Source organism: Acanthochromis polyacanthus, chromosome 17 (genome assembly GCF_021347895.1).
Source record: "Acanthochromis polyacanthus isolate Apoly-LR-REF ecotype Palm Island chromosome 17, KAUST_Apoly_ChrSc, whole genome shotgun sequence".
Lineage (NCBI taxonomy): Eukaryota > Metazoa > Chordata > Actinopteri > Pomacentridae > Acanthochromis > Acanthochromis polyacanthus.
The window spans coordinates 1,783,332-1,810,851 of NC_067129.1; the positions used below are offsets into that span (position 1 = coordinate 1,783,332).

Here is a 27,520-nt window from a genome sequence, read left to right on the forward strand (position 1 = left end):
AGCCGCTTCCTGTGAACCTCAGCAGCATGTCAGCACCCACCAGCCATACATTATGCATGGCGTTGTGGAGCGTGCACGGCTGCTCGGACCTATACTTCCACAGATTTTGATGCATCAGCAACACTGGCCGCTGCTTTAAGTCTTGTCCATCAGCCCTGCTATTCATAGAGCCTATTAATGATTTATTGAATCACAAATGGTGAGTAATGGGACCCTAATCCTTCATCCTGCTGCTGCTAAACTCGTGGCTTCAGAGATTCTTTCTTTATTTAATCTTCAAGATTTGAACCAAGAAATAAATTGAATTTCACAATTGCTAATGGATTAATTAGGTTTCTCTTGTAGGGAACGGGACCGAGCGTGGGGGTGTGTGAGGCGAGCTGACCTCTCTGAACTTAGCCTGCCTTTACACAAAGATGAACACAAACCTTCTCCCTACGCTGGGATGCTATGAACAACAGCTGGATGACTCTCATTTGAATTTCCAGCGTTGGGTTCGGCGCCGCTGATGTTTTCTGAAGATGACACGGTGTTTCAGAGAACGCTGCTGCGATGAAGACTTCTGCTTTTAATAATTGCAGACATATTAAACCTCGTGTATTTCTTGCATTCTTAGATTAATCCATAAAAGTAGACGGCCTGTGAAGAGGTATTGTGTGTGCAACGGGGAAAAGCAATATCATTCATATTATTTTTAATTGGTTCCCCAAGGGCACTTGATGATGTGAAAAAGACGAGGTCGAAACTATTACCGAGTCGCGCAAAATTTGGAGCTAATTTGAAACAAGCGTTTTTCTTCTTTTTTTAATGAACACATGTTCAGTCTGCAGTTTATTCTTCGTGCACTTGGAAGAAATTTCCACTGCAGCGTGAGTGAGTGAAGACGGGAAGAGTAGCATCTCTACATGCTGACGCCAGGCGGGTAGCTTTACTCTGCAGATGCAAATCAGCTTTTCTGAGCAGATGTTCTTCTCTCCGGGGGTCAGGAAGGAGAAGTCTGTGATGGTCCACTTTTGAAGGAAAAGAAAGTCAAATATCTCGACAGCCGTGGTGGGTTTAATCAATCGTAAAGCTGACGTGTAGCACGATTAGACAAACACGTCCGGGTGTTCGAGGTTTAGTTGTTGAAGGAAGTTTCTTTTTTCAGGGGCATGATCTCATTTAACAGACATGAGCTTGAGTTCTGCATCGTATTCCAGTAAACATGTTGGATTATTCAGTTTCAAGGCTTTTTAGCAGCACTAAGGTCATGACTCTGACTTCCCCCAAAGCTGCACACCTCCAGAGACTGTTCTCACCAAATTACATGAATACTCCCTCAAATATTTAGTATTTTTCCACATTCAGCTGTATTTAATGTATTCCTTCAGCTAAATTGATTAATTAGCTGCCTAAATAGTTTGGAAAAAAACAGCAAAGTGGTGTGCAAAAGGCAGATTTGTGATGCAAATTATTCATGATTTGAAGGATATTGGCAAAAAAAGATGTTTTGCAGAAGAATGAAAATGACTGGTCGGGGCTGTTCAGCATCAGTGTTTTACATCCCACTCAGACCAGCTGCATGTTTTTGTTGCAGAAATGCATGTTGTTTGGATATTGAGCATAGCAGGCCAACAGAGCTGCACAGAAAGGAGCAAACTGCTGTAATGTGAATTAAAACAGCAACAATTGCTGACATGTTAACGTAGAATGTATAAGGAAAAGTGGAAGTAGATTTCCAACCGCCATCACAGGTGCACATATTTAGGTCCTTGTGGTCAAACCTCAGAATTGATCACAATCTGATAACCGTAACTGCCTCAACAGGTGGGAAACGACCTTAATTCAACAGTATTGTTGGTGTAATGCATTAGAAGACGAATGCAGATGGCTTTAAGACTGAACTGTGTGGGTTCAGGCCTGGAGTCTGACTGCCGTAAGCTTTAAGGAGTGCGAAGATGCTTCTGAGGCTCGTGTTCGCTGAAATCCCCAGGTTATGGAACATAGTCATGTGATTAATTAAAAAGCTCCACCAGGCTGAAGGTATGCTGTGGTTTGGAGCCAGGAAAATGGCTCTAACTCCCCCTCTCACAGCAGGACTGTTCCAAGGAACTGGAAAATGTGCAGAAGAACCGACAAAAAAAAGCCACAAATAAACCATCAAGCCGTGTGTCACCAGGAATGAATAAGGAGGCCTTATTAAGACATCGTGCATCTGAATAAATGATTCAAATGTGTGCAGGAAAGTCGAACTCCGACTATGTGCTTTGCATAAAACCATCCACGCCACTGAACGGCGGCGGCTTTCAGGTATTAGGACGGCATCCAAATTCCCCCTCGGCTTTGTGAGACACGTACAAAAGACTGTTCCAGCTCACACGTGAAAATGTGTGCTAAAGTGTGATCAGATCTGGAACACCTTTATTCAGTCTGTTTACATTATACAGGATGTCACATTTCATTCTCCACACACCATTCTAGACCCACAGCGGACTGTTTAGCGTTTCATTCATGTATTATAGTCATTTAGCTCTTTTTTTTGTGTGATAATAATATGTCAACTTTATGCTCAGCCTGCCATGAAACACTGTGTTTTCATGTATGACCACATATCTGATCAGAGCTGGTGCTTTTAGGAGTTGGTGCACTGTTGGATCAGGTGACGGTTAAAGTCTGAATCGATGCTTCCTGAAAATGATTTGCGTTGAATCTTTATTCATGGCGTATATTCAGGTAAATGCATTTGAGCCACAGGTTTGCAAACAGCATAATTACGCTGCTAATGGTGCTAGAAGGGGTTTTTAGTTGAATATCAAATGCCCTGTTTGGTTCCTCTGGTCAATTAACATGCTTGATGGGTCATGTGTTGGACCCGTTACGTGACGAGGTTTCATGAACCGATTCGTTTACATCCTGGTTGTTTACACGACGTTCATTGTCTAATCTAATATCAGTGCCGTCAACACTTTGCATCATATAGCCATGGTGACTGTTGCTGATGTGACTAAACTAAAATTGCACGTTTGAGTTGTTTCACATTAAACATCCAGTGAATTTAAATCGTAGTTCACTTGCTGTTCAGTGATACAACCAGTATTCTGATGCCTCCAAGAAAAAGTTGCAGAAATCATGATCTTGGTGTGTTTTCTTCTGTCCTTTATAACCCTCTCAATCCTTCAGTTTCATGCCATAGAGCAGCCACCGCTTCTTTATTTATTCATCCTGATGCCTCTACCTCGACATATTAACCCGGACTGAGCTCAGACCAGTTGACTTGACATTTTATTATAATTACCTCTTCAAATAGATGAATGAAATGAATTATAAGAGTGAATCTAGTGTAAAGCGGTTCGTGCAGGTCGTGGACGTGTGACACACACCGACTCGATGCTTTTTGCAGCAAATTCCATCGAGGATTACTTAATTTTTTGAATGGGGTTGTATGAGCTGCTTACCTGTTGCCTGTGTGCTACTGATGGTAAATGGTGGAAGCTAATCAGTCTACTGCAGTGGACGGGGTCAGCAGTAAAACGTATCTGAACCACCAAAGAAAATCTACATCAGTTTAAGTGAACACTGTATTTAAAATGTTCTGATGTGTACCTTGATGTCACATCCTGCAGCTGTTGGATCACTCTGTCTGAAGCCACCAAACTCTTTGACAGAAACACGATAGAATGTGGTTGTCCAACGAACCGACGGAGGCAACAGAAGACCCGCAACTCTCTGGTCCTGCAGGATGAAAGTTTGTGAGTTTTTGTCAGGAGTCCCGATACTTGGAAGAGAGCATAGCTAGATATAACTTGAAGAAACCTCCATCAGAAAGGGCTGTCTGACATCGAGTAAAGAGACGAGAATATTCTAAAACTGTGGTGCGATCAACAAGTTTTGAGACTGCACCATTAAAAAACAAAAATCAAAACAGCAGCCGATTTAAGTTTGTCTGAACTGAACCTTTCAGTCTCCTCACAGTACAGTGATTCCAGTAAGACATCTTCATTTGTCTGAATGTTGCTTGGTTCTAGTTATTCTTTCCTGTTTCCGTCAGCCTCCGTGTACTTTCGGTCCAGCAGGTCACACAGTGTTTTGCTCGACCCTGTGTAAAAATGCAGAAGTTTAGACCTTTTCTGAAGGGGACCTGAAGGCCTCAGAGCTGCCTCCTGGCTGTGTCCGCTGCCGCCCTGATCTCCTTCCAAACACTCTCTCTGGGTCTTTGTGGTCTCGGTCAGTTAATTGTATGCATCAGTGCAGACAGCAGAGCAGACTTTCAGATTCTCTTCAGTCCTTGTGTGTCAGGAAGTGTTGTCAAACTGTCAGTTTTTGGAAAGTTACAGAAATCGTTGGACACCAGAGAATCAACAGCTTCAGTAGCAGGTTAGATTTATTCTACTTGCAGCAGTAAACAGAGCATCGGATGAGATGTTCCTTCATTACAGTGGATTAACATCGGCAGTGGAGGTGATTCAGCGAGTTTATCTCCATGATGGGCAGATGTGCTTCGATGTTTACACCGTTTTGCAAGTTTGACGAGCTGAGAGGAGCACAAATGTGATGTTAATGCACATTCCTCCTGCATGAAATGTTCTCCTGGAATGTAAATTTAAAAAATCTGTCCGGTTTGTGTGTGTATAAGGTGCATTTGTAGTGACTCAATCTCCATTTTAATGGCACAGTGGAGCAGTTTGTTTTCTAACTTCAGTCCAGAGACGTTTAGTTGAAGTTAACCTCATGGAACCCTGTGAAGAAGCAGCTCTGGCCTCGTCATTGAACGAGTTTGAAGCCGTTTGCATGATTCATTTTCACAGTTTTTAGTGTGTTGACGGTATCATACATGTGAGCTTTTATATCCCAGTGTGTGTTTTGAGGTACAGGATCCACAGTCTTAGCCAGTCTGAGCGCAGTGAAAGTTTGAAACTAAAGCATGAAGCGTTTGATTTAAATTTCTGAAGATCCCCGACAAAAACCACCTCAGGGTCTTCAACGATGGTCTGTGTCAGGAGGGAGTGAGGAACACCAGGAAAGCAGAACCAGATTTTACATCTCCCAAGGATTTAACATTTCTGGTTGACTTGTGAGCAAACCTCGTGTACCTTGACGTTTTATGGAAGCCGTTTTCTGCTGTGTGTCTCTGTGGGTGAGTGATGGGAGAAGGTGGAGAACTTCTGGACGTCTTCAAACATCCTCAAGACCGCTGTTGAGATCGTATTATCGCAGCCTTGGATGGTGATTTAACGCCGCCCTGAAAATGGGCCCCAGAACAGGGTTGAGCGAAAGGAGGAGAATCTCAGCTGTTCTTTTTTAATTCTGTTTTATGAGCCACAGCAGATCCTCCCAACAACAATTGCACTCGGCAGATAATGATGGCTTAAATATATACTCAACCGGGGCCTCGTAATTAAATGATTTGAGCGGGTATGCAGCGAGCTGTGATTGTGTGCCAGTGACTGCTTTGTTTCTGATTATGCTAATATTGGGCATATGGAGCAGACACAGTATTTTATTTATTTAGCCTCCCTGGTTTGGCTGCTGCTGAAGTGACATCGCTCCGTTCACGGCGCTAATGGAAGGTCCTTGCTTGACTGAGGCTCTGAGAAAGCATGGCATTTGGATTGTTTTGGTTACTTGAACTTTAAGAGGGATTTGGCATGCGTGCTTGTTCAATGAATAAAAATGATGTGAAGTGAGCGAGCTGAGGGAGAAGCGCCTGTGATGCTGAGTGCCATTTTGATCTTTCATGTCGTTGTCGGGTGTATTCCACACTTCCACTTCTGTCCAGTTTCTACTATTCAGGTGAAATAAGTTATTTTATATAAAAAGGTCAAATTTTTGAAGTCACTTGTAGTATTTGATTCTCATTTTAAGGGTCTCGGTGGGATTTAAAATGCCATCTTTGAGGGTGAAGTCAGTGGAAGAGCTTCAGCCTGTTAGGAAAATCCTTCCACCCAAAGCTGTGCAGCGCTCCATAAATGAAATTTTAATTTGAGGTATTGGATGGAGATCAGAGATGGTTTGGTTTAGGAACAGATTAGAAATGGTTTGCAGAGCTTTTAATGTGTGAAGTTAATTGGAAGCTAACACATGGCAGAGGCACTAAACCTCACAGCGCCGCTACCTCAGGGTGCTGCTCGGATTTGCAAAAATGACACCTTACTGCTGTAGTCAAGTCCTGTCTGTTTTGATATCAGCCTTCCTCGTCATGACCTTTCTGTGCACAACCGCCGTGATGACAGTCGTCTGAGACTTACAAGTGAAAGGTCGGTATGGGTTTCATGCTTCCAGTCCCACGTCTTTATTGCTGGATTTGCACCGGTGCTTTCTTTCATATGCGGCGGCTACCGGTCAGAACCACAAACCGCCGCCTTGATTGGTTGAATTAGCCTTATTTTTTGAGCCGTTGTGAGGCAGCAGATCCCCGGAGCTTCTCTTTGATTGTCTCCCGGCAAACTCGCCTCGAGGAGGACTTCACCCCATTTTTTCCCCCTCTCTCCTACCTCTGACAAACCCTGGACATTCTGGCACTTATAAATGGAAAAAAAGCCCTCTTCTGAGTGAGATCAAATCACAGCGAGGCTTGTGCACATAGATCATCCCTCAGAGCTGCAGAAACACGGAGGCTTTTACTCCAAGCAAGCCGAGTGAATTCGCAGAGGACCCTAAAAGCCATGTAGCCTGTCAGGGTGTATTTATAGAACGTCCCCCAGGCAGCAATGTCCTGGTTCCAGAAAAACACAATATAATATTTATATAGAGTGAACAGAACAATCTAGGCATGGACTTCTGAGTTTATTTCATTCATAGTGCACTTGAAAAAGGATTTGCACCACAGTAATTCCCAAAAACAGGCCCAAGGATTAGAATGTATATCTGCCATGTGAGTGTTGTGGAAATCCAACAAGATTCAAGCTGAAACACATTTTAATATCTGAGGAATATAAAACAGGTCAAACACAGTTTAAAGCCAGGGGATAAAAGCAGGTCTTTAGGTGCTTCTCAGAGACATCGACAGAGCCAGCCTGTCTTTTGGCCTCCGGCAGGCTCTTCCAGAGCCCAACAGAAGAAGCCTTGTCTCTGGTCTTTTCTTTTTCCGCCAGCAGGGCTCAGCTAGCGTCCCACGGTCAGGCTTCATGTGGGTTTGATAAACATATAGATACAGCTCTGTGGGGAGATCAAGTGGTGAGTTATGAACTCTCTGTAAAATAATATTTGTGTCCACATTAGGGCTGGACCCGAATATTCGTTCGCTACAGCGGTATACGGATATTAATTTTGGTATCCGAATATTCACCGCCCCGAGACGAAAACAGGAATATTTGGACCTCCTCTCTTCCCTTCGCCTTCGGCCCACTTTGGCTCATCTCGGCTCAGACATTCCTGTTTATTACCACCACCCGATTGGCCGGGTGGCTGCCGACTCTGACGTCACGCTTCACTTCGTTGCATAAACACAAGACAAGATGCTGAAGACCTCCGCTGTTTGGGAATTCTTCACTTTAACTGAAGACAAAAGGAAGGCAAAATTTGGACTTGGGAGACTAGACGAACAGATCTGAATATTCGGACTGTCTCCACCCCCCCTCCCACACCCTACCCGTCGGACGTTAAGGGGCGGAACAAATATTCAGATATTGGTCTTTAATAGGGCCCAAATATTCGGGGGCCAGCCCTAGTCCACATTGAGGAGCAGAATGAACAGCACCAAAGAGCTCCAACGCTTCACTCCGCTCTTATGTCAGTTTAATTAGCTCAGGTCTGAAGCCTCACATGGCATCGAATTATTCCCCGGTCTCACAGGAAAACACCAACCTGAAGCACAATTATCACTTTTAGTGGCGTTCCATCAGAATGGAAACTGCTGCTGTGACAGAATGGTGGAAATAATGGGTGATCCCATAATATCCTGGCTTTTATTACATCAAGATGCGTGATTTAATTGCAATGCTAGCCGGCGTTAAGAAGTATGAAATATTGATATCGCGTTTTTGTGACATTCATCCGAAATGTGTTTTGTGTTTACCTCACCAGCCGCGGCTACCAAACACTTTAAAGCCCCGCGGGTTTTTCTGGTGTTTAGCATAATAGGCGCAGTAGTGCACTGCCCCGGCGTTTTGCCTCCGTCAGCCCTATTAATCGGAAGTCAAATCACTTCCATTAGATTTCTGGGGTAAAGCGTTTGGCTGGTGGGATTTGCTGAAGCAGAAGCAAAGGGAGGGGGGGAAAAAAGGAGAGATAGAAAGCGGAGCACAAGGCGGAGAGAGAATGGCTGCTGCTGATAAGCTGCAGGCGAGGAATACGCAAACCACCGCAGTATAGGAGAATGATGAATCAGGGATAATAGTCGCCCTGCAGAGACTGTTGTCATCACGGGACATTTTCTTCAGAGACAACATTTACCTGTCACAGCATCTGCGTTCAGAACAGCAATAATAGGCTTTGTTCCCAGGCTTTAGGTGCTGCCGGGGTGAGGGGGGTGTTGGCTTTTATGGGAAGGACAGCCTTGGGGGGGTCAATTCACTTCAACTGATTTGTGCAGATTGTGGTAAATGGACCAGGTAATAATTGCTGGCAAAAGTAAAGAGGTCATTCCCCTTTGCATTCATTTAAGTTTGTTGTTACGGCTGCAGTTTTATTGTTGATGGCCTACCTGGCAGCAAGAGCCTTAATGCAGCTGCATTTTTTCCCCCACGAATAAGAAGTGAAGTGAGGGTCTTTTGGTAAATTCTGTTGGAGTTCAATATTTTCTTTGAGGGGTTATTTTTTAAAAGCACACATAACAGCAGGTAGTAAGAAACTGCAAGTCAGAAACATGAAAAACTCCAGTATGAAGCCATAAAACGGTTCAATCCACTGAAACATTACGGCGATAGTAGAGGCAAAGCTGCCATCCAGAGGAAATGTCTACTTCTAGGATTTGTTCTGGTATCAGTCGCCATTATTTCCTCATTATAAATTTGATAAGTAAACGCTACACTGTAAAAAAAAATGTGAATAAATTTTAAGGTGAAAAACTGTCAAACCCCGACGGTAAAAATCTGTAAACTCTAAACGTGTTTGTTTCTACCCCACTGATTCACCATAAATAAGGTCAGGAGAAAAAAAAAAAATTTTTTTTGCATTTTTTTCTCCTGATAAAACAGATTTCCTACTGTCTTTGTGAAATGTAAAAGATCACAGCTGTAATTTTTTTCATTTTTTTTCTCAAATACAACTAGTTTTTACAGTTGTGCTGAATTTATAATAAATAGCATGGCGATTTTTGCATTTATTTCATGTAAAAGTACAATTTGTACTGGCCAAATGAATGCATATTTGGACATATGCTTTAATATTTGACAGCTGTAACCACATTTTTTGCATATGTGATGCTAAAAATGCACATATTAATAATAAACATTATTAGTAATAAAGTTAAACACACCAACTGTGCTGATAATAGAACAATGCTGTAATATTTAAAATAGGTCACAGAAACTTTATTTTATTTGGTATAATTTTTAAGCAAAACTAAAATTTCTAAAGCTTAAAACTTTCATTTCTTTCACAGCAAAATCTGGAATGAAGCACATTTTTAACCATAAAATCAACGGCATCAATTCATTTCTTCACCGTGAATGACGAATGTTTTATCGTGGTTTTACAGCAGTGTTCTGGTGATCACAGCTGCTGGAAATATTAAAAAAGTGTTTACAGTGTACGCCTGTTTTAAAGAATCTTTTTTACCTCTGGTGTCAAAACCTGTGTTGACCAGAACATGTGACTCATTTTCAGTTTTGTTTATACAACTCCCATATAATGAAGCCCTTTCCACGTTTTATCCGGTGTACGATAACCAGACTTCCCTCTGGAGTCCCATGCAGCGACCACAGTTGGGTTGCTTTGCCTCCATCATCACCGAGTCTTTGCGGATCGAAGGTTTCGGGGCCCCTCATGACTAATGGGCACATTAGACAGGAGCCAACAGTCCTTGTTGAGAGATTATTTGCCATACTGAACCCTCAGACCCCTGCCGGTCAGCAGGATTCCCGCCGCCTCGCTGTTTAAGCCCGGCGCTGACGGGTCGGCATGACTGACACCGGAGCAGTCGGTCGTCGTGGTTCATCTGGGAGACGGAGGCTGGCCCCACACTGAGACACTCCAGAGCTCCAAGCTGGCATCCGAAGAGAAGGCAGCTTAAGTCTTATTAGGGAGGGTATTACATCCAAACAGACACGCCACTTATTAAGACAACACTATCTGGGGAACAAAACAGGAGATTAGAGACCCATCCCATTATGCTGCAGGTCACAGAGGGCTTCTTGGCACTCTGGTAATCTGGAAACAATCGCCCACGGCTGACTAACCGGCGGGGAGTCTGAAAACATTCTGGACTTGTTTTGTTGGGGCATTTTCCCCGCTGTGACTCCTCCAACCGCTGAGGGCCACAAAGGTAATACAGCAGTCGGTTCCCCCTCTGGAAGTTCCCCTCAGAGAGTATCTTAGCAGACCTTCCAGTCCTGGTCCACGGTGGAGAAACAAAAGTCGTTTAACCGTGCTCTAAAAGTCATCACCAGACAGAACAGATTTCTTGCCGTTGTGATTTCTTGCCTCTCTGCCTCTCCACTCAGCTGACTTCTCGTCTTCCAGCGTGGGTAATAAGAGCAGAATGCATTAACCCTGTTTTCATTTACTCCCCGTGGATGCAGCGTGGGCCTGGCAACTTGGAAATTCTTCTTCTTTTTTTTGGCAGCGTACTTCATCACCGCTGGCACTTTGTGTGAGATCTGGGGACCTTTTCCTGACCTCCCATCTCGAGTCCTGGGAGAATTCTGCTGGAGGTGACTCCAGCCTACGCTCGTGGATCGGGACTTTCTCAGCCCTCGATCCATGCCCGAGGCGGCCGTGTTCTCTGCTTAAAGGCCTCCGAATCTCTGGCTGCCAATAAAAATCCAGGCGGGTTTTGATACCGAATGGCTTCGGCTTAAATGTGTCGATTTTGTCGACATGTTTGAGCGCAGGGTTGATTTTTTTTTTTATTTTTTACTGTTGGGGAAGAATCCAAACTTCAGTCAGTATTTGTGTGCCTTTTTTTAAAAAAAAATAAAAGACAGAACAGAAACCAGGGAGAAACTAAAAGAACACTTTATGACTGAAGCAACTGGACAGATTTATTTCGTCAGCCCTCAGACTCGATCTTATTTTACGTGGCGTTTAAACACAACCCGGTTTCCTTTAACATTTCTCGCACCACTCTGAGGAATTAAAGCTAAACTAAACTACAAACGCACAGTGGAGATAATTCAATGGTGAGTTTATCTGCAGAGGTGAGACCAGTGTCGTTGCAGGAAGTCAGCCTTTCTGAGGTAATAGAGTTCATAAAATGTAATGGAGGGTATTACTGTTCATGCCTAAATAATTTCCCCAGTAAAACCCCACTGGGCTTCCTTTCACAGCTCCTCAGCTTCCATATCTCTCCCTCTACTTATATATTTGCATTTGTATGATTTTTGAAATTCATATTTGAGTGTTCCGTAGATAACGTGCTGTTTCATTAGGAGCGTGCACGGCCCTCTTGTTCTCCGCTCTCTCCTGGTTTCAGTGCACGCCGGGGCCAAAAGCACAGTTGGCACTCTCAAACCCGATCGTGCTTTTAATGTGCACAAGCTATTAATCAGCAGTTTTATTCTGGGCCACGGGGTTTTATGAGAGACGGTGTTACTGGGACTGTGGGTCGCCCTGCAGATTTTTTTTTCTTTTTTTTTTTTTGGCCCATCGCTTTGTAGCAGCTGTTTGGTGCCACTGGGGGAACTTTGACGGAGATTTGACCAATAAAACGTGCCGGCCTGGCCTGTGACGCACAACAACGCTCTGTGTTCACTACCTGCACTGCAAGGAGTCTGATTTCATCTGTTAAGCTGAGGAGTGTTTATTAAGATCAGATTCTGGCATTAATAGTGAACCAGTCAGATGATAAAGAAGCAGAAACTCAGAACCAGTGGCTACCTTTAATTTGATTTTCTCCCTGTCTGCATGCTCATCAGGGAGAACAATTAAAATATTCTGATTCAGTTTCTAATTTTAAAGGGATTCAAATTCTGTAATTAAAAAAAGTTGCAGCTGAAGATGGAGGGAGATGAACGGAGCTGAATATTAAGAAGCTGTGCCAATTAGGAGTTGTGCTTTTTCTTCCTGAAGTTACTGGATGCTTTCTGACCGGATGGTAGCGGTGATTCAGGGAATACTGGTTCTGTTGGAGCAGGTTAGGTTTCTGGTCATTTTTCAGTGTAATATGAAGTTCTGTAGCTCTGTGGAAACAGAACCAGCATGGCTAGAAGCAGAGAGAACTCAAAAATGTCTTTTATTCAGCATAACACAGTTAAAATGGCATAAATCATAAAACAGACAAAAATGAAAGTTGAGTTTCTTTGAATATTTGGTTTGCAAAAACTGGAAAAACCTCAACATGTGCAACATTGTCCTCAAGTGTGATATTATAGATTATTATTACTTAATATTTTTTCTTTCCCACTCATTTCTCCCATCTGCTTGGTGTAAATACAGTTCAGCTGAAAAGTCCATGAATTTTTGTAACTAGACTGTTGGTCACAGCTGAGGCACTGATGGCTTCATGGTGGCAACAAGAAGTGCAGAATTTTTTGATTTTTGCAAAATCTGGTTAATGAAAATGGTTTATTTTGGGCGAATTTTGAATTGCTACATGTAGAACAAAGTGATTAAATGTCACAATCTTAAACTTAAATGTATCTAATTTTCCAACTAAACCTAAAGTCACATCTGATAAAACCATGAGAAAGTTGAGTTTGTCCTTTCATTTAGTTCTTACAACTTTTAGCTCTGATAAATAGTGTAATTTTTGTGATTTTTTTTCTTTGAGAGATTTCATGCCTTTTTGGGATTCGGGTTCTAAAATGGTGTAGATCTTTGAAACATTCACGAGGCCAGCAGCGCCCTGTGACCGCTGTTAGCTGGAAGCCAGGCTCCTGTGACATGAAACCCATTTTAAATACGCATTTTAACTTCTCCCATCAACCAGGAGGAGTGAACATGTTTGAGGTTGCGGTGTATCTGTATAAATAGAAGCGAGCCCCATTAAACAGCAGCAGCAGTGTGTGTAGTGACTCCGGGGGGTTACAGGGACAAAGTTTGCCTTGTAATGTGCTTGTGTAAGGTTCTTCCCAGGCTACAAGCTTTTGTGCTCCGAAAGACGCAATTCTCCTGTACTTTTTACCTTTTTTTTTTTTCTGAGTGTGCATGCAGTGGAAGTCTTGGCTGTTTAAGCACTAAATGCATTTTAAATCAAGGTGAGTGTCGATATTTTAAGCTGCTGACTGAATAGATAAACAATGTGAGTACTTAGCATTTTCTATCTGGCATTTCTCTTAATAATGCAGCAGCTCTGTAGCTCCATTACGTTTGCTTGCATTGCATTTCAAATATCAGGGTTTTTTTTATTTTTTTCACACGGGCTAATGAAGCATCCTCCTGAAGAAGAGGACGGCGGTGTGACATTGTTTGCGGTCGCATGAAAGAGTAATTTCAGTTTGGATTCGCTGACGGAGCACTTCAGACCGGCTATGCTGAGAGCAGGGATTAATTGGCTGAAGCTGTAAATGCCAGACTGTGTTTCCCAACATAGGAGTAAAAATAGACTTTTTAGAATCCCAACAGAACACTGAGGGGTGTAGAGTATTTTAGAATATTACATGCGTTAGTTTTTTTTAAGCGTGCTTTCATGAATTTGTATATCAAAGGACAGGTTCTGTATGATCATTCCAGGAGAATCGCAACAGGCTTCATGCAAATAGAAGAATTAGGGCACAAAAGCGTTTAGCTCGCTCCGTGATGAGGCAGCTAGTTGACTTTCAAATCGGAGATATGTCCCACCTGCACAGAACAAAGACGACAACCCGCAGCTGGAACTGGAACGCCAATAGAATATCTGAAACGGAAAGGTTAAGTGTGCTGTAGTATCCGTGTACACCGTGTAAGTTTGAAGTCTCAGTTTCTGCAGCATTTTTCACACACTGATCCTAGACGCCGTGGCTGTTCTCAGAAGCACACTGCTTCTTCCATAGAGATGAAATGAAAGCTGTGGCGACACAAACGCAAAATCTGACTTACAGCTGTCAGTCAAAATGAGTCATTTATTTTGTGACCAGTGAACTTTTTGCACCATCAAAGTTCAATAAGACGGTTCAGGGCAAACTGCAGCAGCGTGGCAAACATCTCTGCATGCAGTAGAAGCATTTACACCGATAATGTTAGCTTACATCACTGCTGTTTGCTAATAATGTGGCTTCCTCAGTGTGTAAATCACAAGTTCTAATGCTCAATTCTTGGGGAAAGAGTGAAAGTGTGTGATTAAAATGTGCACTAAAGTACTACTGCACTTATCTCTGCAAGCATTTAATCTTCACGTCAACGTGTCAAGAGCTTAAATGAAGATTTCCTCCAGTTTGCTTGAATATAAAAATGTTTGAACCCTCTTTAATGAAATCATTCAGCGCTGCTATAACTTACTAGCTTCCTTAGATTTTTTTCCTTTTTTTTGTGATTTCATTTCTGTACATCTATGCGAGCATCAAACCAGATTCAGTGTTTTGGTATCGTGACAAATCGCCAGTTAATCACAAAGCATGCCAAATCCTCGTGTCGTGCTTTAAAAACTCATTTGCTGTGTGCAGTAATTGCCTTACAAGAAGCTCATGCGGTGCCCTCTTAATGATTAGAAGACTGATGGAGGAAACCTCATTAAGAGAACGAACAGTCATCTGCGCATTCTTTCCATCACGGTGTGCATTTGTAGGCAAATGTGCGAGTCAGAGATGAGGGTGCGCCGTGTTACTGTGACACCATCAGCAGCTACGCGCTCGTGGCTGTGATCTGTCCTGTTTCCATCACACTAACCCTGCATGACCCGGGGAGAGGGCCACAGCAGGAGCCAGCAGACGGCCCCGCTCAGGGAGCTCCGAGAGGTCACAGGGGCATCACTACAAAATTTTGGCAAGAGCATCCTTCCATCTGTTGAGAAATAAGAGCCGTCCAATGACTGGCCGTCCAATGACTGGGGCAACGCCGGCATGGGCAGCTGAAGACGGACAGAGAGCTCCCCGCCAGCAGCTGTTTGGGGTTTCCACCCGCCCGTCCTTTGCCCTGCCCGCTTTATTTAAGCCATGCTTTCAGCTCAGCAGATCGTATTTATTACATATTTGCATATATATGAGGGCCTCTATTTTGACAGCTTTTCAAGCAGCAGCCCTCTTTATTGAGATTACATGAGACTGAAGACAAAGTAAGAGATGTCATTCCATCCTGAAATTGCAGGATAATAGTGGGCAACGCCGCGGTTATTGCCAATACAAAGCCAGCAAAGGAAAGGTGTTGCTATGAATTTACAAAATGGACAGTGTCATCGCGTAGCCCTCCAGGAATACTAAACGGATGCTCTTAAATGTGTCTGCTTTTCATGGAGGCTTGTCCCATATTCAGACATCACATACGATGCTGATGAGACGCTCCCATGTGAAATCTGTCTGATGAATTCTTGGTTTAAGTTACAGATCGAAAAAGGAAAATGTGTGTTTCTTTCTGTGTTGCCCAAACTATTTTCTGTCTCGATACCGACAAAGTGAGTGAATCTAGTCTAGCTGTTGTCCAGAAATCCTCTCAGAAATCCGGAAATCTGAGGGGGAGATGAGACGGAGGCTGGACGGGTGGATTGGTGCAGCGTTCGCCATAATGCAGGTCTTATTCTATACCGCTGTGGTGGACAGGGACGTGAGGCCAAAAGCGGAGCTCTCAATTTACCCATTGTCAATCCACGTTCCGGGGGGGATGACCAAAAAAATGAGGCAGAGCGAGACATAGAAATTGGGCTCCTTCACAGGTCGGCTGGGTTTCCTCAGTGATACTATGAGGAGCTTTGAGCTGAGGCAGAAATTGCTGTATTGAAAGGAACTAAGTGAGACTGTGTGGGTTGAATGCGGGGTGAATTTTCCCAAACTTTACTTTTAAAAACAACATCAATTCTCGCTTTCCTGCTCCTTGTGTGGTCCAAGCTGTGAGAGGTTTAAACGCTCCCAGTGGAAGAACCCATTCTGATCACCTTTCCCTCTGAATCCGTGGTGAAATGTAAACGATGAGGGCTTCATACGTGCACAGCAGACGCACTCAGCCATGTGCACTGGTGCATATCCTGCTGACTTGTTCTGGCAAATCCCGACATTCTCCCCGGTTAAGTCTCTCTGCGGTCTCAGATCCACCAGTCATGTGGCTGGCAGCGTGATAGATGGCCACACAACCGATTAACCATGTTTTACGCTCGCTTGAATTAGATAGATAGTATTTCTGTCGGAGGAGCGGGGCTGAGACGGGAAGATCTGGTGCTTTTCACCATCTGTTCCTGCTTTGTCCCATTTAAGACAAACAGAACAACTAGTTATTGTTGTTTGCACAGTGTTTTCATACATTGACTCAAGAGTTTCACCAAATCTATGAATATTATAGCATAAAATCACAGCATTTGCTACTAAAGTGTACTTCTATACTAAGAGCCCGTGCTAAAGTTTCACTTGAGGTGACCTTTTAGTCATGTTTCTGTCAAACTTCCGGTAAATTGAATTTATTATGGCTATAGTCTTTCTGGAAACCGTTGAAGGAATCGTGCCATGTGGGATTTAGTTTGTTATGAGGTACTTTGAACTGTGAAAACTGCATCCTGTGAAAATTCTGAGCATTGTCGGTGGATTAATGTACGTAATAAATGTTCTGTGGAACGCCAAAATAAGAACACCCTTAGCATCAGACCTTAGCATTACCCCATTTAGCAGAAAAAAACATGGTGCAAGCATTTGTAAACCTCATCCATCAGTCTCTGATGTTGGTTAGCTGGGATTTTTAACCACTCTTCCATTCACTTGCAAGATAAGTTTTTTTGTTGTTGTTTTTTTTTTTTTTACAAGTTCTCTCCATTTCAAATCCCATTCAAATGAAATTCAAATCTGGGCTCTGAGTCCAGAATATGGCAGTTTTACAGTAGTAGTTTTATCATGATGCTCACAGGAAATAATAATAATTTTATCAGTTTTGTTGAGTTCATATATCAGAGATTGGCTGCTCTGGAGCAGGAAACTCGTCTCTAGAGGCCAATCAACGCGGCATTTTTAGTCGTAAGAAGTCCCTAACTTTGATTCAGCTTCCTGCCTTTTATTGACGCCGTATGTTCCGTCTATATTCTGTATTTTTTGAAGCCTTTTCAGTTCTACATTCACAGCAGATGCGCTTCGATTTCCAGACACACATGTATCTAGTCCAAACATGGCTGTCACAGATCGACAACGCCTGAACGCACAATCCCATCTGCTTCTTTCTTTGTGTCCTTAGTGAAGCATGAATCAATTCATATCACAAAAATGCTATATGTTCCAGTCAATGTCAACCTGTGACAGCCTTACAGTACAATATATGGCAGCAGTTATTGATTTTTCCAGGGCAGGAAGACAATGACAGCTGGTATGAGGTGGATGATGGTGTGTAGCTCATCTTTGTTGTATCTTGTCTAAGTTAGTTTAACGACCTCGACTTTAGATTGTCTCTTTCTGTTTCTACCAGTAAATTGTCAGATTACGTGCTTTACTTTAAGGCACATATTTAAGTAGCAGAACGATGAGTCCAGTCTTTATGTCCTTGATGAAAGCGTTTGTTTTGTTCTTGTGAAACGGCCGTTTTATTGTTTTTGTTTGGAAACCAGGATCCATTTCTTAACCAGCAGAAGTCAAATTATCTCCTTAATTACCACCTCTGCATATGGAGCTTATATTAAATTATGTATAAAAACACAAAAATAAGAGGATTCACTTATTTTTAATCCTTTGAAATTAAAATTTAAAGAACACGAGGCGTAGTTCTCTGATTCTGTGCTTGTCTCTTCACTTTCTTGGGTTTATGTAGAAGATTCATAGTTTCACCAGAACTCCTGTTTAATTATATATTTTCTTTAGGATTGCTGTTCTTTTAAAGATGGTAAATATGTAGTTTTTTTTACCTGTCTATATTATGTGATCATCTTGAGACACCAAAGCTGAGCACTTCCATGTTTGAACTAAGCCGATGGCAGCTTCAAAAACACCGAATCTGACTTTTACCAACATAAAGAACTCATCCTGTCAATTTACAGGATTATTGTTCTTCAGAATCTGTCATCAGTTTGACCATTTAGGCTGAATTGCTTAAATATTTTGGGTTGGCATTGTGTAGAGTAGATTTCCAGGGTTAATGTGGAGTTGGAGGCTTGAATGGAGGAAGAGACGCAGACTAGATTAATCTACAAACTGTAGAAAAGTCAGCAGTGTAGAGCTCATCTGAGCCATTTCAGTGCAGGAAAGGATTGTTTTAAAAGATATAAAAACCTCTAAACATGTAGCTAATAGTTTTTAGTCGTGGACTTCACCACCTTTCTGTGTGAGGATCTGCTGAGATGTTTCCGTGTACATTTTGGAGGAGCAGAAGTCCAGCGTAACACGTTTGAATCTGCTTCTGAGAGTGTCTTCTGCTGTTGGAGATCCACAACGTCAATCACGAGGATGATTGCGTTACTCTGAAAGCATTTAACGAGTGTGGGCAGCGATTTGTTGTCAGGCTGAAGGAAGTAAAGGTCGACAACTTCTAATCGTGGTTGGAGTGAACTATCGTGTGCCTGATGCATGAATCTGAGCAAAAACAAAAGTCTGCCACTACCTTCTTATGTTCTACCTTTATTATTATTATACAACAAAGCACTCTGAAACCAACAAGAGGGCGTCTATATGTTGGGATTCAGGGTGAGATCTTAACTTTTTTTCTGCACTAGCCACCTGGGCTAGTAGCTTGCAAAATGCACTAGCCCGCAGAATGTTGCACTAGCCCGTTACTTGAAGCCCATCTCCTGTGACAATTTTAGAAGTTTCAATACTAAAGTTAAAACAATTATCACGTTGAAAAAAAGAATGCTCCCACTTTGGTGTAACGAAGCCATTATTTTATTCATTCCATTATGGTTCTCATACATGACCTTTGTGTTTAAATTAGTGACGGTAACAGTTTTACTTTAAAGTATAACACAGGTAGCCATTGCTTACAGGTAACTTAAGTAGACTAGTTGTAACATCAGAAAATGGACAAGAACTGAAATCTTTCAGTAGTCTTAAACTAGAAAAAAACGTGACAAATTCTTATCAACAGACTAGAATTGACATCATACACTTAGTTGTCTTGCCAATGGACTAGAATAGAATGTGACAAATCTTATGCAAGTAAATTTTCATACAGAAATAAATATTCCTCAATAGTGCTGCAAACATGAAAAACCTATGACACATATATCATGGTGCAACACAGTTACCTGTGTCAATGAACAATGACATCAACAATACATTACAATAGAAATGGAGTGAACTTAAAAAGTTTTGCACTAGCCAACACGGGCTAGTAGCAGAGATTTTGCACGAGCCCGTGAATATCTGCACTAGCCACGGGCTAGCGGGCTAGTGTTAAGATCTAACCCTGGCATTCATTTCGGTTGTCCTTATTGCATCATGTAGGTTAGAAAAGCACTCAGTCCTGAGCTTCAGCTTTGTCTGTTTTCCTGTATTTTTGTCTCTTTTGAAGTCCTGTATGCCTTCTAAGGTCACATGATTTATGTATTTTTTCTCTCTGTTTTGTCTCTAGGTAAGTGACGTTTGGTTTTCCTCCTCCTCCATCCTGAAAACAAGCACCTCTCACCCCAGCCGTCACCGAATGCCCCCTGGAGGTAGTCGGAGCTGAGGTGATTCATCGGTCGCCATGCCGTTTCAAATTATTCCTCCTCCTCCTTCTCCCTCCGCTCTGTTTCCCTCTGACTGTCGGAGGAAATGAAACCATCTCCTGTTCAACCCCTAAACCAGACGGGAAAAGGGCTCCGTGAGCTTGAGTGTCTCCTAACTCCTTCCAGACGTGGAATATATGTTCAGATTGGTGTAAAATGTTGCAAACGGTGTCCAGACAAGAGGGGGAAGGTGCCTGTGGGTGTGGTGGACAGAAGCGGTGAAAAGGCCAGCAGAGGTCTTCAGAGGATGTTGTCTTTGTGTTAAAAAGCTGTCGTTTCCACTCGGCCTCCTGCTGAGGGCTGATTAGTGGGTTGCCGGTTTGTCCTTGCCTTGCATTGATGCACAGAACCAATTAATCGTTGTTCTTTATCTGGACCTTTATTCATTTGGGTCGTTGGCAAACTATGCTGTTGACCTTGTGCTTTCTGGGTTTTTTTTTCCTGTCTCTCTTTCCAATTCAGACACTCATTAGGCGGCAGAGGGGGGGGGGTGAGCAAGCAGGAAGCGGGATCGTTCTATTCGAGGTCCAAAAGTTTTCACGACTGGAGGAAAGACTCCTGACCTTGACAGGGGACGATAAATAATTATCATCACAATGTCTCAGATACAGTTTTGCTCCGTGTGATTATCCCTCCCCCCCCTTGTCCTTCCTGCTGATATTGGCCTGAAGTACATTTTATCTTCACCTTCCAGGCGGACCAGATTAATCCAGTGAAATGTGTTTTAGCTAAGTCAGTGCGCTAAATGGGGAGAAGAGGAACCCATTGGTTCTGAGTGTCTCTTGAATTACAATCACTTTGGCTCCTTTTTCACAAACGGTGTTTATGCTGCGAAGATCAATCGCTTCATAGAGCATTGTTTGGGTTTTAACTTTTGAGGACCTTGTTGGCTTTGGGGATGACGAATTTTTCAGCAACGCTCCTGTGGACCCAACATCCAACTGATGCAATGAGGTAGCAATTGTTTTTTTCTTTGCTTTTTTTTTTGCTTTTTGCTTTTGAACAGTGGTTTCTCAGATCGCCAGAGTTCCCTTATAGTGTCTCTGCTGGAGTGGAGCTATTCTTCTCGGCTCCAGACTGCAGCTTTTTATTGAGAGATTGTGTGCCGGGCGCGGCGCAGCAAATTAACCGAGGCCTGCGAAGGTTAAATGCTGCTACCGGGGACTTTGTGCACGAGGCAGGCCGAGCCACATCGTCGGCAGCTCCTTCTAAGCCTTCCTGTCTTGTCAATAGCGGCTGTCCACATCACAGCCCAGTCTGTGAGGAACACTGTCCATTGTAACAGAATCACATTTCGCAGAACTTATTCATTTTTTTGGGCAGCAAAACAACACTCCGGCATTCATTTTCCTCTCCATTCATGTTCATATTTCTTTGCGTATTCACAGTGTGAGTGAATGGAGCTTTGTTGGCGTCCGTACAGATGACCTCCTCTTCTCCGTCCTCCTGTTTGTCCTCAGAGGCTCACTGGGCTGCTGTGTTCTCTCAGTGACAGCCCCTGAAGGCCCGACGACTCCCAGATGATGGAGTGGAGGAGACATCTGCTGTGGAAGTACAGATGGTAGCCTTGGGTACGCTGTACCCTGTTGAAGCTGAAAAATATGATTTCAACCTAAGTAAGCCGTATTGACCGAGAAGCCTCCTCCAGTGGTCCTCGGGTCGTCGGTGCAGGTGGTGGGTGGTGGATTGATTACTGTGCAGTAGTTCTACAAGAGAGCAGCGACCTGCAGTCCTCACAGAGCCAGCAGTATGTTGTTTACATGGAGATGGCTCCTGAAAATGTCTGTGCATAGATTACATAACCGTAAACTGTGGCTTTAAGAAGGAAAATAAGTGATAACCGCACTTGTCAGAAGCACTTACAGAGAAGGCGAGTTTTCAGAGCCCATAGGAATTTAACATTCGTAGGCCTTTGTTTAAAAAAAAAAAAAGAAAAAGTATGTTTCGCCGTTATGTAATGTAGAATTTCCATGCGATGAGCCGCCGTGTTTAACTTCAGTCACTCCGTCTGACATCTTGCTCCTGTTCGTCGATTGGAAGGGATTTCATTTGCACTTCGTGACTTTTCCGTCTCTGATTCATTTTCAGCTTTTTTAACGTGCTTCACAGTAACAGGAGACGTATGTTGACCCGATGGCTGCCGTTTCTGTGCGTCTGGGTGGATTTTATCACCCTCTTTCTCATTTTTTTTCCCCTGCTGTTTTTCAACGATGTATCGATTAAAGGAGAAACGTATGAAGATAAAACCCCCATTTTCAAACCACCTACAAACTCTGAGCACTCCAGGACTGTTTGATTCTTTCTGTGTGAAGCCATCGTGGTGGATTAACTCCTGCTTGGTCAGCATTTGGCTTCATGATGCACTTCTACTCAGATTTAACAGAAACTTTCCAGGAACACTCAGGCTCATTAGTTTTCATTCTGGTATTGATTAATGAAGTAAATATTAAAAAAGTGTCGATTCGCACCCATTTTTTCTTGTCTTGGTTTTGCATAAAATCACTCTTCTCCATGAGTTTGCTTCACATTCAGTCTGAACTCACTTGTATAGTTGTCAGTAATCAGTTGTCCAGGAAGTTTATTTTTTATATTTTGGGCTGCAGTGATCGCTGGGGCTAATGAGGCTGTAAATATTGGGACTGTTTGACCAAAACTGATCTGCCCTCTGAGAATTATCTGCTCTGTTAATACATTTTAAGAGAAACTGTCCACAATGCTCAGATTACCAGTTTATTTCCATTTTATTAGTACATTACTAACAGGTGATGCAGCTTTTGTCATGTTTTTTTTAAATTATATCTTATTTCAGTATTTTTATGAAATTTTTTTGAGGATTTTTTAAGAAGTCACTTTTCAGAAAACTAAAAAAAAAAAAACAGTTTTTGTAGGTGCGTCCCGAAGCTACAGAAAACTTTTTAGTTAGATTTTTTTGCACTGTTCATTGTGTTACCGTTGGATTTCCATTTTTAATTAAGACGAATAGTGAACCACAATAAATACCTTTTCTTGTTGCCACAGGAGTTTCTTTAACATTTGTAGAGTTCTATGCTAGATATGGCTTTAAATAACCAACAATCTGTTGTTTTCGCTTTTGAAATATAATCCTAGCAAATTTTCTCCCCAAAAAATCAAAGATGATGGAAAACAGAAATAAAAAGATAAATAAAATGTCCAGCTTTTTCTTGTTGGTACACTATTAATGTTTTTTTGTCTTAATATGAACTGACTTTTAAAGCTGTTTCTTTACAATATTTTTTACTGTCAACACGTTGTTCTTGTTTAAAAAAAAGTTCCAGGTAACGATCTGTCAGTACTTTTTTCTGTCATTCTGCTGATTTATTTCGTGGTCTGTAGCGGAAACTAATTAAATGAAATCAAACAAATTTAAGCCTCAGAGCTGCTCCTTAAACATCCTCTCATCCCTCCGTCCTGTAAAACGCCGTCCCTGATGCCCACTCGCCGTTTTCTTGGATAACAATCGCTGTGAAGGATCCTCCTGGAGCTGCCAGGCCGTCCTCTGTTCTCCTTGTGTGGAAGGTGAGTGTGTGCCAGGCTTTCAAACACTGGCTTTGTCCATCCTTTCCTTTGTACCACGTCTGGCTGCCGTCCTCCCACCACTGCTGCTTGGTGTTTGGAGGGCCAGCGGGGCCAGCATGGAGGAGGAAGGAGGGCCGTCTGTGCCCAGCCTGGCCACCTGGCTGCCCAGAGGGGAAGGGGGCGTGGAGGGCGAGGTGGAGAGGAAGGGGGTCAGCGGGAAAAAGAGACATTTCCCCTCCTCTATCTTCCTCTCTTGAGCTTTCTCTCCGGCCGTCTGTTCTTTCTTTCTTTTTTTTTTTTTCCTTTTTTGCACTTTGTCCCTCTGACGTCCCTCCCGGTTCATCTCTCGCTGTTTTTTATTTCATTCTCCGCTTTTTATGATCTTCAAGGGCTCGCTTCATTTCAAGTCTATTAGAAACAGATTTCACGCAACAGGACAGCAAAATTCATTCCAGCGACGAGCTTTTATGAAAAACCAAGTTTAGTTCCTCGATGAGCGCTTTCGTACTGAAATAAAGAATGGAAACGTCGCATAACGAGCTGCTGCTTAAATACTGGAATCCATTCTCCATCGCCACGCAGGGAATAATCCTCATGAACTTTTGCACTTGTGATGGCGTACTTTGTTCTATATATTTTCTCTGAATGCAGTATGAATTCTCCTGTGCAGCTTCATAAAATAAAAATAGCTTAGAACGGTGTGTAATGTGCTGGTGCTGCTACCTGACGTCCAGCCGGCTCTCTGCGGTGGACGGGATGGAAACTGCAGGGCATTACCTATGCTTCACCTGTGTGAACACCTGACAGACAGAGAGGCACATTTTAGTGGATTTACATGGAAATAAACACCAAAAAAGACCTCATTATTTGTCCTTATAATGTTAGATATGCGACAAGTAGAGCTACAGTCGGTGCAGATGGCGAGGTCTGAGAGCATGGAACTGATGATCATGTTTTAACGTAAACTGATGTTACTGGGAGATGATTTCATGTTTCGGTTTTGAATATTTCACAAAAAAATGAGTGGAAAAGGCAGAGGAGTTGGAATTAGTGACAAACTCACATCAGAGACAGTGAGCAACAAAGTGGGAGTCTCCATAGTTACTCCGCCAAGGAATGGGGTGGAGTTATGTGATGATCGGCGTACGTTTGTCCGTTCGTCTGTCTGTCTGTTAGCAACATTACTCAAAAACAGACTAATGGATTTGGATGAAATTTTCAGGGAAGGTCGGTGATTTTGTCAGTGATGCAGCTTATAGTCTGGATCCATGGATTTCAGTCTCGTTTTTGTAATTTTGTGTCTAACAATGTCTACGCTGGATTTATCGTTCAGTTAATGTTATCAGCATTGGAAAAACAAACTGCCTTTCCTTCAAACATAAGGACATTTCTAAGTGACCGCAGGCTTTTAAACGGCAGCGTATGCAGCTGTGGCATCAGTGGAAAACCGAAAATAATAACTATGAAACAATAATGTTACGTCTCTGTGTTGTAATTATATCGGGTATAAAAACCAAGCCTTAAAGCATTCTGCAGTTCATAGCAGAAGTTTAACATGAGGGAAATTTTAAATTCAAATTTTGGGGCGTAGTGACAAAACTCGATTCTGCAAATGCAGTTTTCATGCTCTGGTGACCAATGGAATTGCAGAAATGGATCTTAAATAGGGACAGAGACTTGTTCAGGATGGACCTGCCTCGCACACACAGTATCATGGTTAAATCTATATATATGTCAAGGTAGAGACTGCGATTTAGTAGAGTTGGAGTCTCTACCAGTAGAGACTGCGATCGCAATCTCTACCAGTAGAAACTCCAATCCTTCCAGTAGAGATTTGTCAGGGCTAAGGTTAGACTTTTAAGGTTAGGGTCAGGGGTCAGGGCGGGGGTCAGATTTAAAGTTCCATCTCTACTGGTAGGATTGGAGTTTCTACTGGTATAGACTCCAGTCGCAAACTCTACTGGTAGAAACTCCAACTCTACCAAATCACAGTCTCTACCCTGACATATATATATGTTCTTGGTAGCTGTGAGAGGATGTGGAAAAGTTGTGCACCCAGTTGACACTAAATTTCTGCTTTAGAACTCTGCTAGCTAGGAAAATGAAATGCTGTGTTTCTATTAGCGTTAAACCTTTTCTGATCATTCATAAAAACAGTTGTCACTGAAGCGGTTGCTGCCAGGCTTTGGGGGTGCTTTGATTTGGACTTGCTTTCCAGCAGTGCTCCGGCACAGTGGGAGGTTCTAAAATCTCCAGAAATCCTGTGTTACGTCCGCCCGCTGTGCTCAGCACATCCCGGGAATAATCGCATCGACGCCGTGCTGCAGCCCGACCCGAACCAGCTGCTGCTTCCTGTGAAAGTGCAAAGTCACGACCAGCTTTTCTTAAACCTGTGAAAGGCGTACGATCATCTGCGCATCAGACCGAAGCCTGGATGTTTTAGCATTAACAGAACCACGTGTGAGTCTGCTGTCCACGTTCAAAGTCCTATTTAATCACTGTCAATCTCCCGTTTTTGGTTCAGTCTGACTATTCTCTTTCACTGCAGCAGGCAGACGCTTAAAAACAAAGTAAAAAGCTCTTTAAACCCAGCGTGTCCTGCCTGTTCAGCATCAAGCAGCAGACAGACCAGCTGAGGGACACGGTGGAATGTTTAACAGCCAAAGAGCCGATATTTCCCTCAGGGGCTGCTGCAGTCCAAAAACACGACTAAAAGGGGAGATGATGGGAAATTAACTAGGTGACCAGAAGAGTGAGGTGAAAATGAAGGCTTGTGTTTCCTCATGTCTGCCGGATGTGTAAATGGGTTTTCAGTACCTGGAAATGTTTTAGCCTTAAAAGAGAAAAACAACTCTGGACTGTTAGGAGTGAATATTTAAAGCAGATATCGACCAAAGTGAAGCCACATAGAGGCCGTAAACTGCTAGAAAACGCTAAATACCGTTGACACATGTGACATGTGTAGGTAACGTGTGACGGTATGCAAAAAAACAACCTCGGATATATCATCTTAATGTGCAGGAATTCCTTTCTGGAGTCTGTTCTCAGCTTTTTATCATATGCTAAACAGTTTGTTTTCCAGTTTTTAGAGACAGTGCCAGTGCTTGCCATCACTTTTTGGGAAAAATAACGCTACTCCAAGATGAAAATACTAATAAAAGGCAGTGGATTTGCTCCTTTATATCATTCCATGGTATATTCCTGTTCAAATGCTGCCAAAAAGTCCCATTTGTAAAAATAATTTGCGTTTCTTTACGAAGCAGAATAAGTCATTTATCACCTTCTATTGACTTTGGTTAGTTAAAGTCTAGCTGGAGTTTTACTCTGTGTTTAACAAGTTTTCTGAAAGCCTCCCCGTGTATTAACGGTGTGGAATACTCTTGTGACCACTTAGCATGCATGTCATTATTGCAGACTACTTTCCATTCAAAAGACTTTTGCTCCTTAATTATTTTTAAGCTCTTCTGGAGGAGTTGACACATGGTCCAGAGGTCAAACTGTGAGGCCAGGTGAAACTAAACTCACCATATTGCGGTCTCCTCTGCCTCCTCCTTCCGCTGCCTCTCCCCCCGGGCTGATAATAGAGATTTGGGGCTCCCCTGCTGCCTGAGCCACCTGTGATATTATCTCTGAGCTCTCCCAGGCAAGGTGGGACTCTGAGCCCTCGCTATGGGACAGAGGAATTAGAATTAACTTTATGGCTAAGTGGATTGGATGTCTGGATCTGAGGGATGAGCAGAAGGCATTAAATTGAAATTGTTTCTTCTCCTTTTTTTTTTTTGCAGCAGAGAAGAAACATATGTGGAGAAAAGGGTGACATTTATAGGTCCCAGATGACTGAAGCACACCTTTAGAATAGAGCTAAAATAAACAGCATGCCTTAATTAAGTAATCACATGTCATGTACTCTGATGTCTTCATAAGAACAATGTAAATTATCAGGAATATAATATACAGGGTGGACCATAAGTTTCCATACATGGGAAAAATTGTTTTAATTTACATAATGTGCTCTACATGATAACCATTGTTTTGAAAACGCATATTAATGCGTATTTTTCACTGTTGATGAACTTGCATGAGCACAGTAGAAGTTCTGCTTGTAATGGCGTTCCTGGAGATGATTTATGTCTCGTATCCTCACCTGATACACCATGGCCTTCAAGTGCC

The 27,520-nt window shown here is 42.7% G+C and overlaps 1 protein-coding gene across 1 annotated transcript in view; it reads left to right on the plus strand.

Annotated features, from left to right (window-relative positions):
• Positions 1 to 27,520, plus strand: part of cadm1a (cell adhesion molecule 1a) — a 488,723-nt gene that overhangs the window by 82,625 nt on the left and 378,578 nt on the right.